The sequence below is a fragment of the Berghia stephanieae genome, chromosome 2 (genome assembly GCF_034508935.2).
Source record: "Berghia stephanieae isolate SIO BIC M18660-M18661 chromosome 2, UCSD_Bste_1.3, whole genome shotgun sequence".
Lineage (NCBI taxonomy): Eukaryota > Metazoa > Mollusca > Gastropoda > Nudibranchia > Aeolidiidae > Berghia > Berghia stephanieae.
The window spans coordinates 91,181,840-91,197,184 of NC_088361.1; the positions used below are offsets into that span (position 1 = coordinate 91,181,840).

Consider the following 15,345-nt stretch of genomic DNA (forward strand, 5'->3'; position numbering starts at 1 on the left):
AACAACAACAACAACAACAACAACGAAAGAAAAAAAGATTTTTCAACACCATAAAGTGAGAGCTTGTAAGCAACACAAAAGCACAGCGAAGACAGAGAATGATCTGGTTCGTTTAATTCTGCGAAAACGTTTTAAAAGTGTAAAAATTATTGTCGCCTAAATTCTTAACGCGGTTCCTACACTCCAAGCAAAACAAGATTTTTTTGCCATCTTCCTTATCTTCTTCTTTTCACTAGCAGCCATTAAGGTTTAAATGCCTAAACGATGTCTGGAAAAACATATTTTACGCCGCCGCTCATTTACGAATGGACGGGGAAAGAAAAGAAAAGAACGAATTATAAAGACTAAGACAGTCTACGGGGATGAAAAAGGATGGGGGTGGGGAGGGGAGGGGGGGGGGGGTGAGAAGGCAGACGAAGAGTCGTCTTAATGAGATTCTAGGTTTTAAAAAAAAATATTTCTTGGAATTTCGTTAAAGATGTCCGTGATGTGTTTATTATGAGTCAGTTTGATTTAGAGAGATATTATATAGACGGGATGAGTTGCGTGTTATGGGAACATACATGAGTAAATTGTATATTATTTGTTGGTTTTTAAAAGTAAAAAAAAGTATCGTAAAAAAGTAGTCCTTCGGAACCACTGGGCCCATGGAGCCGGAGTTTATCCCGGTTCCTATTGCGTGAAACGGACAATGGCAAAATTGCTTGTTATGATTTGGATAGGACCCTAGTCTATCGCAAAGTACTTTTCGCTTTTAACATCTACCCATTCACTGCCGGGTGGACAGGGGGATCAGAAGAAAAAAAATCAACTGCATCCGGGATAGATCTTGATCCCTTTGCGTGTGAAGGGAGTGCTCTAACAACTGAGCTATCAGGACCCCCAAGCATCGTAACAATCTTGATAGTTGTCCTGTAGTTGGGTGGGAGAGGGTTAAAATGAGCCTAAGCAAATCACTCTTCATGCCAATTGGCAGATGTCAGTCGGAAGTGCCTTAGAAGTGATAAGAATGTGCCAATTTTTAAATTGATTTATTTATAACTAAAAGTGCAAAACATTGATTGCATTAGCCAGTCAAAAAAAAATATAGACAAAAATATTATGGGTTATGTCATGTAGTCAATGTAAACAATGAAAGTGTCACCATACTTATATACCGACGTGCACTTAATTGCAGGTCTTTCACCAAATTCTTTATGGGCTCATTCATTGTTGTAATGGACTTTTTTTAATGAAACATAATATTGTCCATTACAAAACAATGTTAAACTTGGCCCATAAGTGGGTTCAGATGTCAGACCTGCATAAATGTACACGTCGTTACATTCGGGGTCTTTCAGAGAGGTCTAAGCTCTATTATTGTGCATGCTGAGCTGCATAATGACAAATGAGTTTTCTCCCAATTTGGCCAAAAATATTTTACTTTGAAAATCTCTTGGTTGTTTTATTTTTTATATACTTATGGACAAGCCATATATATATATATATATATATATATATATATATATATATATATATATATATATATAGAGAGAGAGAGAGAGAGAGAGAGAGAGAGAGAGAGAGAGACCATTATGAATAGACACTCATTAATTTTAGATATTATACTACTGTATTGTGGAAATAAACATAGATCGAGGCGAGTCTTTTGAGCCATCAACGATAAACGCAGTTCTGTAATAGTCTGTAGGTGCTGCGCGCAAATGATTCTGACTACAGGGCGCCAAGACCATGGTCAAATTAATGACCGATCACACCGCTTGTAGATGTAATGAAAAAATCATTTTACTCAACGTTAATTTAATAAAAAGGCATGAATACACGTATATTAATCTGTAAAAAAAAAATAGTAATATAATTTTTAGATATCTACAAGTAGATATGTGCTCGTCGGGAAAAATTCAACATAGGTTGTACGGAAAAATTTAACCCCCAATTGTTTTTTTTTAAACAGATTTTTTGGTTCTATTTTAAAAATATTAATTTACTTGTATTTGTTTTGCTTTGTTCGTTGTTTTTTTTTTTTTTTTTTTTTAGTTATTATTGAGGGAGGGTTGGAGGGGGATATTTTTGTTTTGTGATTTTTTTTTTTTTTTTTTTTTTGGTGGGGGGGGGGGTTTGCTTTTGCTTTGTTTTTGTTTTTTTGTTTTGAGGGGGGGGGGGGGGGGGGTTGTTTTTCTTCCTCATATTTTCTCTCAACCTATCCCGCCAAAAATGGTTACCTTTTCTTTTGAAAAAATTAAAATAGGGTCACTGGTTAAAGGCGTTTTGACACCTTCATTTTTATGAGGTAAAAGTTCAATATTGTATTATATGTCATATATTATTGACTATCTGATACTATAATATCATGTGTTTCACAGTAACCAGTGTGTCAAAAATAAGATTTTCTAAATATACGATTCCACCACATCGCTGTATGCTATAAATAGTACGAAGTTGACGTCACTCGGGTCTTTGTTATTGTTTTTTTCTATCCGCATTTATGGGAAATTCTCACTAAACTGTATTAACCAGACTTAAACGATCAAGGTTACAGATAGTTTTGTGTGTTGGTCCATTATACTTCCGGATGGCAATGTTGTTAGCTTCTTAGCCAAGCGCATACTATCTATAGATATGACATCATCCTTTTCACGTTTTTTTTATTGTATTTCTCTAGTGTTTCTTTCTCCTTTTTTTCTTTCTTCTCCTTTCTAAATTACGCAGAAATTTTGGTTTCATTTTTAATAGATAGGTAGCACTTTCAGCTTCACTCGAGCGATAAATAAGTTGAAAAACAGAGTATGTTAAAAAGCTCAAGTGTATCATGTAAGACCGTATAGGCCTGGCATGCCATCAGAGTCTAACCTCCTGAATGGGTTTACAGCTAATTCTATGAAAAGCTGAAAGGCAATTAGAAAATTGGGGGTTGCCCAGGCACTGTGTGTCAAAACCTTCATAATATATAATATTCTATGCCAGACCTGCCTATTTCAAAATTTTAAAAATAATTGTAGTATTTAGGAGATAATACTTGTACCTAGTCGCTTTAGTTAACTTTAAAAAGCAACAATTTTCCCCCACAATGATTTAAGAACACTTTGAAATCCTTAATATTATAAAGTTTGGCATAAACTTTCATTTTCAATAAGTTTGATAGACTTAGAGATGCTCGTGAACTTCTGAAAGTGGAGTCAAAATGTCGTAATTTTACGAAAATTTTTTTTTGGTAATGATAGGCATGTCTGTCCTATGTACACGCCAGGCAGTAACAGAATTATTATGAGTTTGACGGGAATGCTCTCAGCGCTTTAGAAAATTATTGATATGTTTATTCAGTTTTAAAAGTTGCGTTAGTTTTTGTTTGCTTGGGTTTTTTTTTTCATTTGATTTGTTTGTTTTTGTTTCGAAATATATATTTTGTTTCGTTTTGTTCTTTTCGGAGTTTCTTTTGTATTTTTGAAAGTTAGAAGTAGATCTATAATATTTTAATCTTTTGTTAAGTTTTCATTGTTCAGTCTTTAGAGTTGATGAAAATATCTGACACACATCTTAATAACTCTATTTTACTTCCTATCAAAATAGGTAAATAGTGTTTCATTAGAGGGTCCGATAATCGAACACAATAATGGGTTTGATTTAACATCGTTTTAAAGGACATTATTTTGCGTTGGTTTGAGATTATTTCCATTATAACAAAGAGCCCATAATAATTTAGGTTATCAGACCTGCAAATAAGTACACTTCGAGGGGAAGACAAACTAAATGATGACAAACACTCTTTTTTTTATATTCATTTTGTATTTGTTCTTGTTATTCCTATATTTATAACTGTTTGTTATTTATCTGTTTTTAAATTTATTTTTGTCTTTATAAAATTTGCTTGCATATTTTCGATTTGTTTGTTTTTCTTTGGGCCTTTTTTTTTGTATTTTGTTTATTTGGCTTGCTACTTTTTAATAAAAATGTTTTTGTTTCCTTGTTTGTTGGTTGTTTTTTGTTTGTTTTTGTGGGGGTTTTTTTTTTGGGGGGGGGGGGTGTTTGTTTATTTTTTTTCTGTTGTGTTTTTTGTTGTTGTTGCTTTTTGCTTGTTTGTTTCGAAAAATATAAAATGTAAGCCATCCCGTCAAAAATGATCTTATGTCAGGGTGATATGTTATGACAAAACTGGATTTTGTTATTAAAAAGGTCAGATGAATGATATCATTTTAGCAATTCTAAAAATCGATATCTATTTTCACCAAAAAAACATTGGTTAACTCGAGGCTCATGCTTGTTTACCATCAATTCAATTTTAGCAACTAAATCACTCCGATGTATTAAAGAAAAAAACGTGAGCAGTAATAAAGCGCAATATCAATTAAACGTGGTAAAAACAGCTTACAATGAGTCCCTAGCCAGCAGAATCATTTAGTATGTAAGACGAGGCACGACCTCTGTTAAGCAATATTACAATTTTGTTCGGACAGAGACACTGTTAACGTCTAGGTACTCATTTTACACCTGAGTACGGTGAGAGAATGTGAGTAAAGAGCCTTTCTCAAGAGCGTGAGAAAAACCCTGGAACTTCCGGTCCGAAGGCGAGTGTCGTACCACTTGACCATAATATAGCCACATATATTACTGTTTGGAGGCGGTTTAAACAAACACTAAAGGATAACAAAATTATAAATAAAAAATAATAAATCTAGCTGTGGTTTGAAGTGTTTTTGATGTGAAAAAATCACCACATTCTTTCATACCCATCAAATCCTTTGAGATAAATATGCAACACAAGGTTGTCTCAGTTTAACAACTCGATTCTACTGAATAGAAAAAATAGAGGAGAAAAAACAAAACTTGAGGGCCAAGAGTTAACACTTCATGAACAGGTGTGGCTATTCACGTACCATAACCTTATAATGTCATTAAGCATGTAAATGTTTACTTTCTCTCTTCACGAATCCAAGCATAAAGTGAAATGTTGAAATATTTCCAGAAGGTAAATTTCTTCTTAATTTGTCTCAGACAAATTCAAGATATTTCTCGTTTAAAACTCAAATTAATAGATTGGTCTCTTCAGGTCTCGAGAAGTCCTAAGTGTTTGGAGCTAGCAGATGTTAGGAGTCTTCAGTGAAAGATACGTCAATTTTCGTTCCATGGATCTCGCTGCTTCGGTAATAAATCTTAAAGATACAGAAATTGTTGCTAATTCGGATGAGTGCAAGATGGAGATAAAGAGGCGAAGACGTAAGTAAAGAAAATTGAGGAGATGGAGGAGGGGGAGAAGGAGGAGAAGGAGGAGGAGACGGAAGAGGAGGAGGGGGGGGGGAGGTATATGAAGCAAAAGGATACCGTTGTGAGTTGCAGCGGGAAAAGCGTGATGAGGATAGGAGGGAAAATTGGAGAGGACGCCGAGGAAGACAGAAGAGATAACGGACGTTTGAGGCTAGAAAATTTGATATTATTAAGTCGCTCGTATTTAATGCCTAAGGGATTTTTAATCTTCTGACAGGCAGAAATGGAGTTTGGAATTCTCATCTTAGTTTCATACCAATATTCATGTCTAAAATGTGTACAGGTTAATTGTTTTCGGAAAATTCAGATGAACAATAAAGGCTTATAAAAACCAGTCTCACTGGCTTTTATGCTATTGTAGTAAAGTCTGAAGCCCTCTGTCCACCCAAGAGTGATTGGGTAGCTTGGTCTGGTAGATCTCCTGGAAAATACTTTGCTATAGACTAGTGTTCTATCCAACGAATAGCAGGCAATTGCTATTGTCAATTTAACGCTATAGAAGCCCAGGTAAAATCCGGATCCATGGGCCTTATGGCTCTAAATGACTAGCCCCTACCTCTTCAACAGAGGACAAAATATTTGCTTTAACTTTCATTTGGCAAGACAAGACCAGGTACAAAGGGGTAGATTTAAAGGAGAAGAATTTATATTTTCTTAACACAATTCAACACAGCACAAACCAAGCAACTCAATTTTCCATTTTCAAAATATTCACTCTCCAACAACTTTTTCTTCTATAAAATACAACTCAGTCTACAGAGCGAGCACGAATCGTTGTACACATCGAGTTCGTTGCCAGAGCCGAAGGTTCACGCCAAAAACTAGTTGAGAGAGCTAATTTAATTTTGTGACAAGGATCCGTAACGAACTTGCGGGAATGCTTTGTGTTTCTTGTTTGTGTTTCGGATTCTCTGCATAGAAAAAGAAGGGGAGGGGAAGAGAGCAGCCGAATAAATGAAAAATAACTAAGAATGTATGCATAGTTTGAATTTTTTTTTTTTTTAAATGAAGGTTTTTCTGAATTGTATATATTTCCATTATGTACAAGTTCATAAAACGTTCTCATCAACACAACAGGTGTGCCTTTAGAACTTTCAACGATGACAAAAAGTTCTCTCTCTCTCTCTCTCTCTCTCTCTCTCTCTCTCTCTCTCTCTCTCTCTCTCTCTCTCTCTCTCTCTCTCTCTCTCTCTCTCTTTCTGTTTCTCCGACTTTTGCAAATAATACGACGACTGTTTATTCAAAATTTGCTTTAAAATCTTAATGTGTTCTATAAGTTGTTAACTTTTTTATAAGCGGAGGTGAATCCATCAATATTAAATACTATTCTTTTTACTTTTAACGTCGTAATATCGTAACATCATTCTTAGCATCATAGCTATTGCTACCACCTCAACAATCGCCAATATCGCCATTAATATTAACATCGTCGTAACAACTTAAATCATCATCATCATCATCATCATCATCATCATCATCATCATCATCATCATCATCATCATCACCATAATAATAATAATAATAATAATAATAATAATAATAATAATAATAATAATAATAATAATAATAAAATAATAATGGTAATAATAATAATAATAATAATAATAATAATAATAATAATAATAATAATAATAATAATAATATGACGTTCAGTCCATAAATAATCGTATAACTGCGTCATTGACGAAAGTAGGATACCAGGTAGTTTTAAAAGATTAGTGCCAAACTCAATGTTTACCTAATTGGCTGGATTGATGGAGGACGAGGGTATAAGACTACTATAATTTATCTGTACTGATTACAGAGTGCATAACACTTCACTGACAGTTTTTGGATCTCAAGTGTTGAGAATCTATCATTAATGTATAGTTATAGTAATTGTGTAAGTGTATAGATATAGAGAGCATAAAACCTGAACACTGTAACAAATAATATTCCAAATCGTTACACTTTGAGGAGGGCATAGAGTGCATCACTATAAGAAACTTGTAAATTGTTTAACAAGTTTGAGAATTTATATAGAGGAATATCCACTAAACGTGCTTCAAGCGCTTTGCAATGGGTTCACAACGACGTGCACATATATGCAGGTCTGACATCCGAACCCACTTATGGGCCAGGTAAAACATTGTTGTAATGGACAATATTTTACGTCATTTTTTGCGATTAGCATTACAACAATGAGCTCATAAGGAATTGGGTTATCAGACATGTAAATAAGTGCACGTTGGTTCACAACCAACAGCATCATTTAACATGTTGAACGAAACATGGCGCCTGTAAGAAGCATTCAGTATTCAATTTTTTTTTTCGACAGACACAACGGTGCTGTTCAGAGTCATTTCTTGTGCCACACCCCATCCCCCTGCAAGCACACACACACACACACACACACAGACACACACATACACACACACACACACACACACACACACGTGCAGATCCACAATTGAATATTCACACATAGGGTTATAACCATAAAGTACGTCTCAGATTTAAAATAAGCAGACGTGAAAAGGAAATGTTTTAGTTTCGATTTAAAGGAATTAATAGTTGGTTGTTCCCTGATGGTTCTAGGGATAAAATTTCATACACGGGGTCCCAAGACAGAAAGGGATCGCCGGCCAAAACAACTGTATTTAAATAGAGGAATTAAAAGTTTTTTTTTATCATATGATGACCTTAGTGATCTGGAAGGTGTATAAGGATGTAATAGGTTTTTTTTTTTTTTAAAGTAGACAGGAGGTCATCATTTAAACATTTAAAACATATCATTGCGATTTTGTAATTCAATCTCTCTCTCTCTCTCTCTCTCTCTCTCTCTCTCTCTCTCTCTCTCTCTCTCTCTCTCTCTCTCTGTGATTGTGATGAATGAAAGATTAAAGACATGGGAGACAAGAGAATGGCTTTATTAAGACTGCGGTCCATTTCATGTCGCATCATCGTTTTGTTTATTTGCCCTAACAACGCCATCCTCTCATCTCTCATTCGTCTTAAATGTTTCATTCATCGTGTTTTGCTGACAAAGGGAAAACCCGAAGCGTCCACATTGCCTGTCTTTGTTGATTAAATTAAATCTTTCATTCCATGTCACTATTATTATTTTTTCGTCAAACTTCAAGCAACAACATTTACATTATGAGTTTTAATATCGAACATCTTAAATTCGATCTCATACGACATGTTGTTTAATCAGTGGCATCTACAAACCACCGTGTGCTGTAAAATAAAATTTATTGACATTATCAACTGGTTATGAAGGCCATCTTTTTACAAAGATAAGTCAATTTGACACATGTTATAATTTTATTTTTAGCTATTGATTAACCTTAGATCAACGTCACGAAATAATACGATATCAGATTTCACAGCTTGTATAGATTACAAGGAAATTAAATCACGAAACTAGATAACATGGGGAATATTACAAAATATCTTGAATATTAGACATGTATGTTTATCGAAGAAAGCAAAATTAGTAACATGTTCCAAAAGGCCAAAAGTTTATCATTGTATCAGAATTATAAATTGAATTATTCAATAATCGCCTCTTCCCTCTCCAGACATGACAAAATCTACCATAAATAATACATCCAAGAAATCCGTTTATTTTTGGATTGATTGAAATTTGAATTTTTTCTTGTTAGATTTAGAGAGAAAAGGTTAGTTGTGAGCATTTTTCTATGATTGGAAAAGTCAAAATCTGCGGTGCTTGAACAATCGCTGTTGCAAATTTCCCTCTCGGACAATGAGCTTTTTAAATCCCAATTTCACCTCATAACATGTAAAGTAATAAGTCACGCAAAAATCAACAACATCCATTTGATAACGAGTAATAAACAAAAAATTAATGTAACAGATTCTAAGAAGAACAACATTCCAAACACGGAATGTTTCCAGCTCCAGACCCCTCTCCAGCCAAGAACAAAAACAATGGAAACATAAATATAGTACTTAAAAACCTGGTTCTTTTTTTAAGTTGTTATATTCGTTTTTTAATTCTTTTTACAGTCCACAGCTTATAGCAGCTTAGTATAACTTAATAACGTAACATTTATTCTTAATAAAGACTGAAAAAGTATGTATGAAACAGCGCAAGAAAAATCAGGAAAGAAACATACAAGAAAAAAAAAACATCTTAAATCAGCTAAATCTCGACTCGGGATTGAACCTCAGACCTCTCCTGAATATCGGTCAGACGTGCTATATTATACCATTACACATCAAGGCAACCCTATACCCATGTATGTTTGATTGTCTCGTGTCTACTATAGATGGTATGCACTTGGCTAAGAAGTTCATAACATTGCCATCCGGAAATATAACGGACCAACACACAAAACTATGTGTAAACTTGAACATTTATAGTCTGGTTCATACAGTTTAGTGAGAATTACTTATAAACGCGGATGGCAAAAAGCAATAACAAAGACCTGAGTGGCGTCAACTCCATACTAACTATATGGAACTGAATATTGATATTACATTTTCCACAAAGAAAGAGATGTTTTGCTCATTCAAAAATAGCTTCTGTGGTACACCCCGACTTGAACATAATATTTCCATATCTGATAGTCGAATGCAATAAAGGGCTTCATTTAACATTGATGTTATGGACAATTATTTTATTGGTTTGGGAATATTTCCATTATAACGATGAGACTACAAAATTTGGATTATCAGACCTGCATAAGTTCATGTCGGTATATACAATACACTCAAGAATATTTGGAGAGATTTGGGCGTCAACTGATCTTTGATGAAGTTTAATGGGTACACTGCATGTAGCCACATCGTCTCAGTAAGAGTAGAGTATTTTATTGATGCTTTACATTTGGGTAAATTACTTAAAACTAGAGGTGCCTAAAGCAGCCATTAAGATGGAGAGAAAGATAAAGTGAGTAAATGTGACTCATATTTACAACACAAAACAAACGACGTTTCGGCCTTTGGCCTTCTTTAAGTAAACACAAAATATGTTATATGTATCAGATTGTCATAATAGTTAAAACTTATAGCTAAAAACGAGTGTGTAAATTACTTACAACATCCGCCAATCACATTAAACATACCAACACACAAAACTAAAAAGAATTGAGCTTAAAATTGAGCTTTTATATAGCGCAATATCCACTAAACGTGCCTAAAGCGCTTTACAAGGGGTCCCTGGTCAACAGCAACACTTAACATGTAGGGCAGGTATGACGCCTGTTAGGCGATATTATAATTTCTTTCTGACAGAGACAACGCTGTTAACCGCCAAGTACTCATTTTACACCTGAGTACGGTGAGAGAATGTGAGTAAAGAGCCTTTTCCAAGGACCCAACTATTCGCCGATCGCGGCTCGAACTCAGGACCTTCCGCTCCGAAAGCGAGTGTCATACCACAAGACCACATAGCACACACAAAACAATGTGTAACCTTTAAAGTAAAGTTGATAGTGATTTATATAATTTCGTGAGATCTAGCAATCACTAACAACTAACAGCTGTCTAAAAATACCGAAGAATAAAGAGCTGAGTGACGTCAACTTCGTTCCTTCCATACTACACGACTTTATCATGCTCAGCGGTTTGGTTTTCGCTTTGTACACGAAATATACCGAATTCGACTGCCCGTCGCTCTGTGTGGCCGTGAGCAAGTCACCTCGTCCTAGCTCACTATGCGGCGTCGCACTGCGGTTGACGCCTAGATTATTCCGGTCTCCCCTTGGAATAAACCCTAAAGACAAATTCCCCTTGGGGACAAATATAGGATTTTTGAAAATGTAACCACGTTTCTTTTTTCCCTTGCAAAATTTGCCTTTCATTATTTTAAAAAATAATTCTATCTCCATAACTTCATTGTTGTGAAACAGACTTTCCTTTCATATTTTTGATCTGGTATTTAATGTTTGCTTGATTTTTTCTAAGGGGGTCCCGATAGCTCAGTTGGTATAGCATTCGCTTACGCAAAGGCCGAGATCAATCTCGGGTGCAGTTGAGATTTTTTTTTGTCTGACTTCAGTAGCAACCCAGCAGTGATTGAGCAGCTAGATCTATTAGATATGACGGAAAGTACTTTGCAATTGACTAGCGTCCTGTCAAAAGGGAAGCTAGTAATTGCTATTGTCAATTTTCTGCTATAGAATTCGATAAACTCCAGCTTCATATGTCCAAATGGCTCCGAAGGACATATACTTATATTTTATATAAAAACCATTTAAATCCATTGTTAAGTAAAAGCGGAAGGTGAAATAGCCCTCGGCATTCCCCCCACTGAAATTATTCCAGATCGGAAAATAATGTTATCACGGCTCAATACCTGGAGCCGAGAAAGTGAAAGATGCTAGAGAGGAAATCTTAATCATCTCAGACCGGATGGCATAATTAGTTCTGGTCCAGCTCAAGTTGATAGACCTAATAACGAAAGAATCTAGACAAACTATAAAATCTAAATATTATTTATTAGTTTCTTAGAAAACAGGTAACAATAACGAAAGAAAGAGAAGAATATAAGATAAAAGGGTTAGTTGGGTATTTTGTAACTTGCTAATCAAGAAGGTTTGGGAACAATGTCTGAATACTTCCTGCAAAGCTCAGCTTTGAGATCTATCGGGATGGCATTCAACTTCTGGCCTAAATGCATTTAGGTTCGAGTCCGCGTCCCGCTCTAGCTCTACGCAGTATAATGCCAAGTTCTTGTAGATGCTTTACTCACTACGGGGCATAATTGGTGACAAACGCTTTCCCCCAATATACGGCTCCATCTACAAAAGCGTCCTCTAAACCATTATGAATAAAATAACACAACGATAGTGATAAGTTCCTTCTCTACTTCTCCTTATCCTTACATACAATCTTCTCTTTATCTTCCACCGCTCTGTATCTATAAATATTAGTACTATAATATTGTTAAAGCAGAGAACCTTCTCTCGTTTAAGTAAGCCGTAAATAAAAATAAAAAATGAAGTACAAACAGTTTTCAAATGGGAGCCAAGATATGCCAACTGCCCTGCTGTACAAAAAAAAAATAATAATAATACGTATTCAAAATTTTGGACAGAAGATCAAATATCGTCCGATTAGAATGATCCTCCTCTTGGTAAAAGTTTTCAACTCTGGGACTTCTAGGTTTTAGTGTTTTTGCCAGGTTGAGCGTCATTTTAATCGATTGATATTTGAAAGACGTGTTTTCTGGCCAAAATTTTAAATACGTGTTTTTCCAGAGAACAGCAATTTTAGCGGCATTTTGTTTCCTGTAATTGGTTTATCGTGTTTACAGCTTGATGAAAGATAAGCGCCTAGGCGACAGGATTGCCATTTGGCGCTGTTTATGCCAAATTCCAAAACATTGCATTTTATCAAAAGAAAAAAAAATGTGTTTGTCACATTGGCATATTATTTAATTGATATCGCATATTGAATAGACAAATAGACAACATTGGCGAGAAAAAAAAATACGAATATTCGCACTTAAACTATACATGTCAAGGCAAATTTTAATGGCTGCCTGATAAAAAAAATGAAGGTACACTTTCACTTTTGTGTGCATTTCAGCAGAAAAATTGATGCCTTGACAATGTTGGTAATTTTCTAGATAGTTTAACATTTTTTGTTTGGCTTTATTTTCAAAATTAATCTGGAAACAGTGCAAGAAATTATCACCCCTGCTTCTTCCTAAATGTGTCTTTGCTCAGTGTATCATGACTCCAGCCAGTATCGCAGAAAGAGAAAAGTGTTTGAAAAGAAATAGGTGGCCGACCGTCTCAAAACGTGCATAAGTCAAGGCGAATCAGACAGAGATGATTTCGAATTAAAAGTTTTGTTTTGATTTTTGTTTGTTTGTTGTTTTTGTTTTTGCTTTTATTTTGTTTTGTTTTTTGTTGTTTTGTTTTTCTTTTTCTTTATTGTTGTTTTTTTTGGGTGGGGGGGAGGGGCTTCTTTGTTTGTTTGTTTTACTTTTTGTTTGTTTGTTTGTTTGTTTTACTTTTTGGTTGTTTGTTTGTTTTGTTTTTGTTTCTTTTTTTTCAAATGTAAGAAATAGTAAGTCTTCTCTACCGTTGTGCGGCTATGTGGTCTTATGGTATGACACTCGCTTTTGGATCGGAAGGTCCTGAGTTCGAACCTCGCTCGGCGCATAATTGAGTCCTGGGAAAAGGCTCTTTACTCACATTCTCTCACCGTACTCATGTGTAAAATGAGTACCTGACCGTTAACAGCGTTGTCTGAAAAAAAAATTGTAATATCGCATAAAAGGCGTCATATCTCGTTCTACATGTTACTTGTTGGTCAGGGACCTTTTGTACAGAGCTATGAGATACGTTTAGTGAATATTGCGGTATAAAGAAATAAGCTTAAGCACATAAAGAATATAATTTAACCACTACGTAGTTTCCTATTTGTGATTCATCTACATCAAAACGGTATTATTATCCGGACGGCTTGACCTACTGACTTGACTACTTGACCGTACCTTTCGCCTCCTAGTCATAAGATATGGACACCTCTGCCGCCTCTTCTATCATACATCACTCCGTGTAAGATCCCTCCACCTTTCAAGGTCTTCTCCATGGATCTTAGAGCCAGAGGATCTACCCCTAAATATATTTTATGTGTGTGAGGTATCTTGACGGTTTGTATGGTGAATATTGATTTTATCGCCAGAAATATGAGATTTCTGCCAACGTTTCTATTTTCAAGGAAAAAATTATATAAAAGTGAGCATTTATATAGCGCAATATCCACTAAAAGTGCTGAACCCGCTTTACAAGGTGTCCCTTACAAAAAGCAACACGTAACATAGAGAACGAGACATGACGCTTGTTAGGCAATATTACAATTTTTCCGACTGAGACAACGCTGTTAACGGCCAGGTACTCATTTTACACACAGGGAGAGAATGTGAGTAAAGAGCCTTTCCCAAAAACTCAACTAAGCGCCGAGCGAGGCTCGAACCCAGGACTTTCCGATCCGAAAACGAGTGCCATACCACAAGGCCACATAGCCGCACATAGAATATAAATTCTTAAGGAGCAAAAATGTAAAAGAACATTATATCTAATCACTTTAACTTTAATTTGAGTCTTTATATAGAGCAATACCCACTAAACGTGCTCAAATCACTTTACAGAGGGCCAGTAGCATGTAGCAACACTAAGCCCACTTTGAATTCATTTTTCGTCTTCTTGTTCACCCCGCCCGGGATAATACCCGTATGAGGCCGTCGGTCACATAATTTGTGGTGATGAATAGCAGATGCTCAGTGGTCGAGTGGCATTTGATTAAACTCGAAGGCCCGCAGAAATAAATGTTATTACGACCATGTACTCATCTATTTTGATTATTCATATTCTTTCATATTCATATTCATAATCATCAAGCGTTACTTAGGTCAATAGACCGTAAATACCCTGCTGTTTTTACAAACACGTATTTATAAATATAAAGCAGTTAAAAAACGATACAAAAGAAAGGATCAAATTGATACACGGATATTATATACAAAAAATTGTATAGAGATACAAACAAAAGATCAAGTTGGTGCTTACATAATTTTTCATCACAGACTTGTTGATCATAAGCATATTTTTCTGAAAATAAAATCTCGTTCATCGTGTACAACAAGAGATGAATTGAGTAGGAAAGTGCCAGAAGACAATAGAGATTTGTTTTGTTTTTTTTGTTTTTTTTTGTTTTTTTTTTTTGTTTTTGTTTTGCGGCGGTGATGGGGATTTGAACCCGCGACCTCACTGGTACGACAACTCCGCCTGGCCGCTGAGAGCGTGACTCTACCGAATGAGCTATCCACGATCCCTCGTTCATCGTGTACGTAATTCAAGGCACGGAGTTTTCTATCGACTGAATTTTTAAAGGCATTTATTGCTTCTGAATTTATTGTATTATAATCAAGTGCATCCCATGTCTTGACAGTACATTGGATAAAATGAGTTCTGACTAACACCTGGTGAAAAATATTTAAAGTTTTCTCCTCGTGTGAATGTGACCAGAGAAAAAATAATAAATTGTCATAAACAATGTTATGTAGACCATGGACAATTTTATAAATGCATAAGATCGCCTCTTTATAAGTGATTGTAGTTTTAG

General features: G+C 35.3%; 1 protein-coding gene across 3 annotated transcripts in view; it reads right to left on the reverse strand.

Annotated features, from left to right (window-relative positions):
- LOC144965826 (uncharacterized) overlaps positions 1-15,345 on the reverse strand; it is a 35,210-nt gene that overhangs the window by 13,126 nt on the left and 6,739 nt on the right. The window lies entirely within an intron of this gene.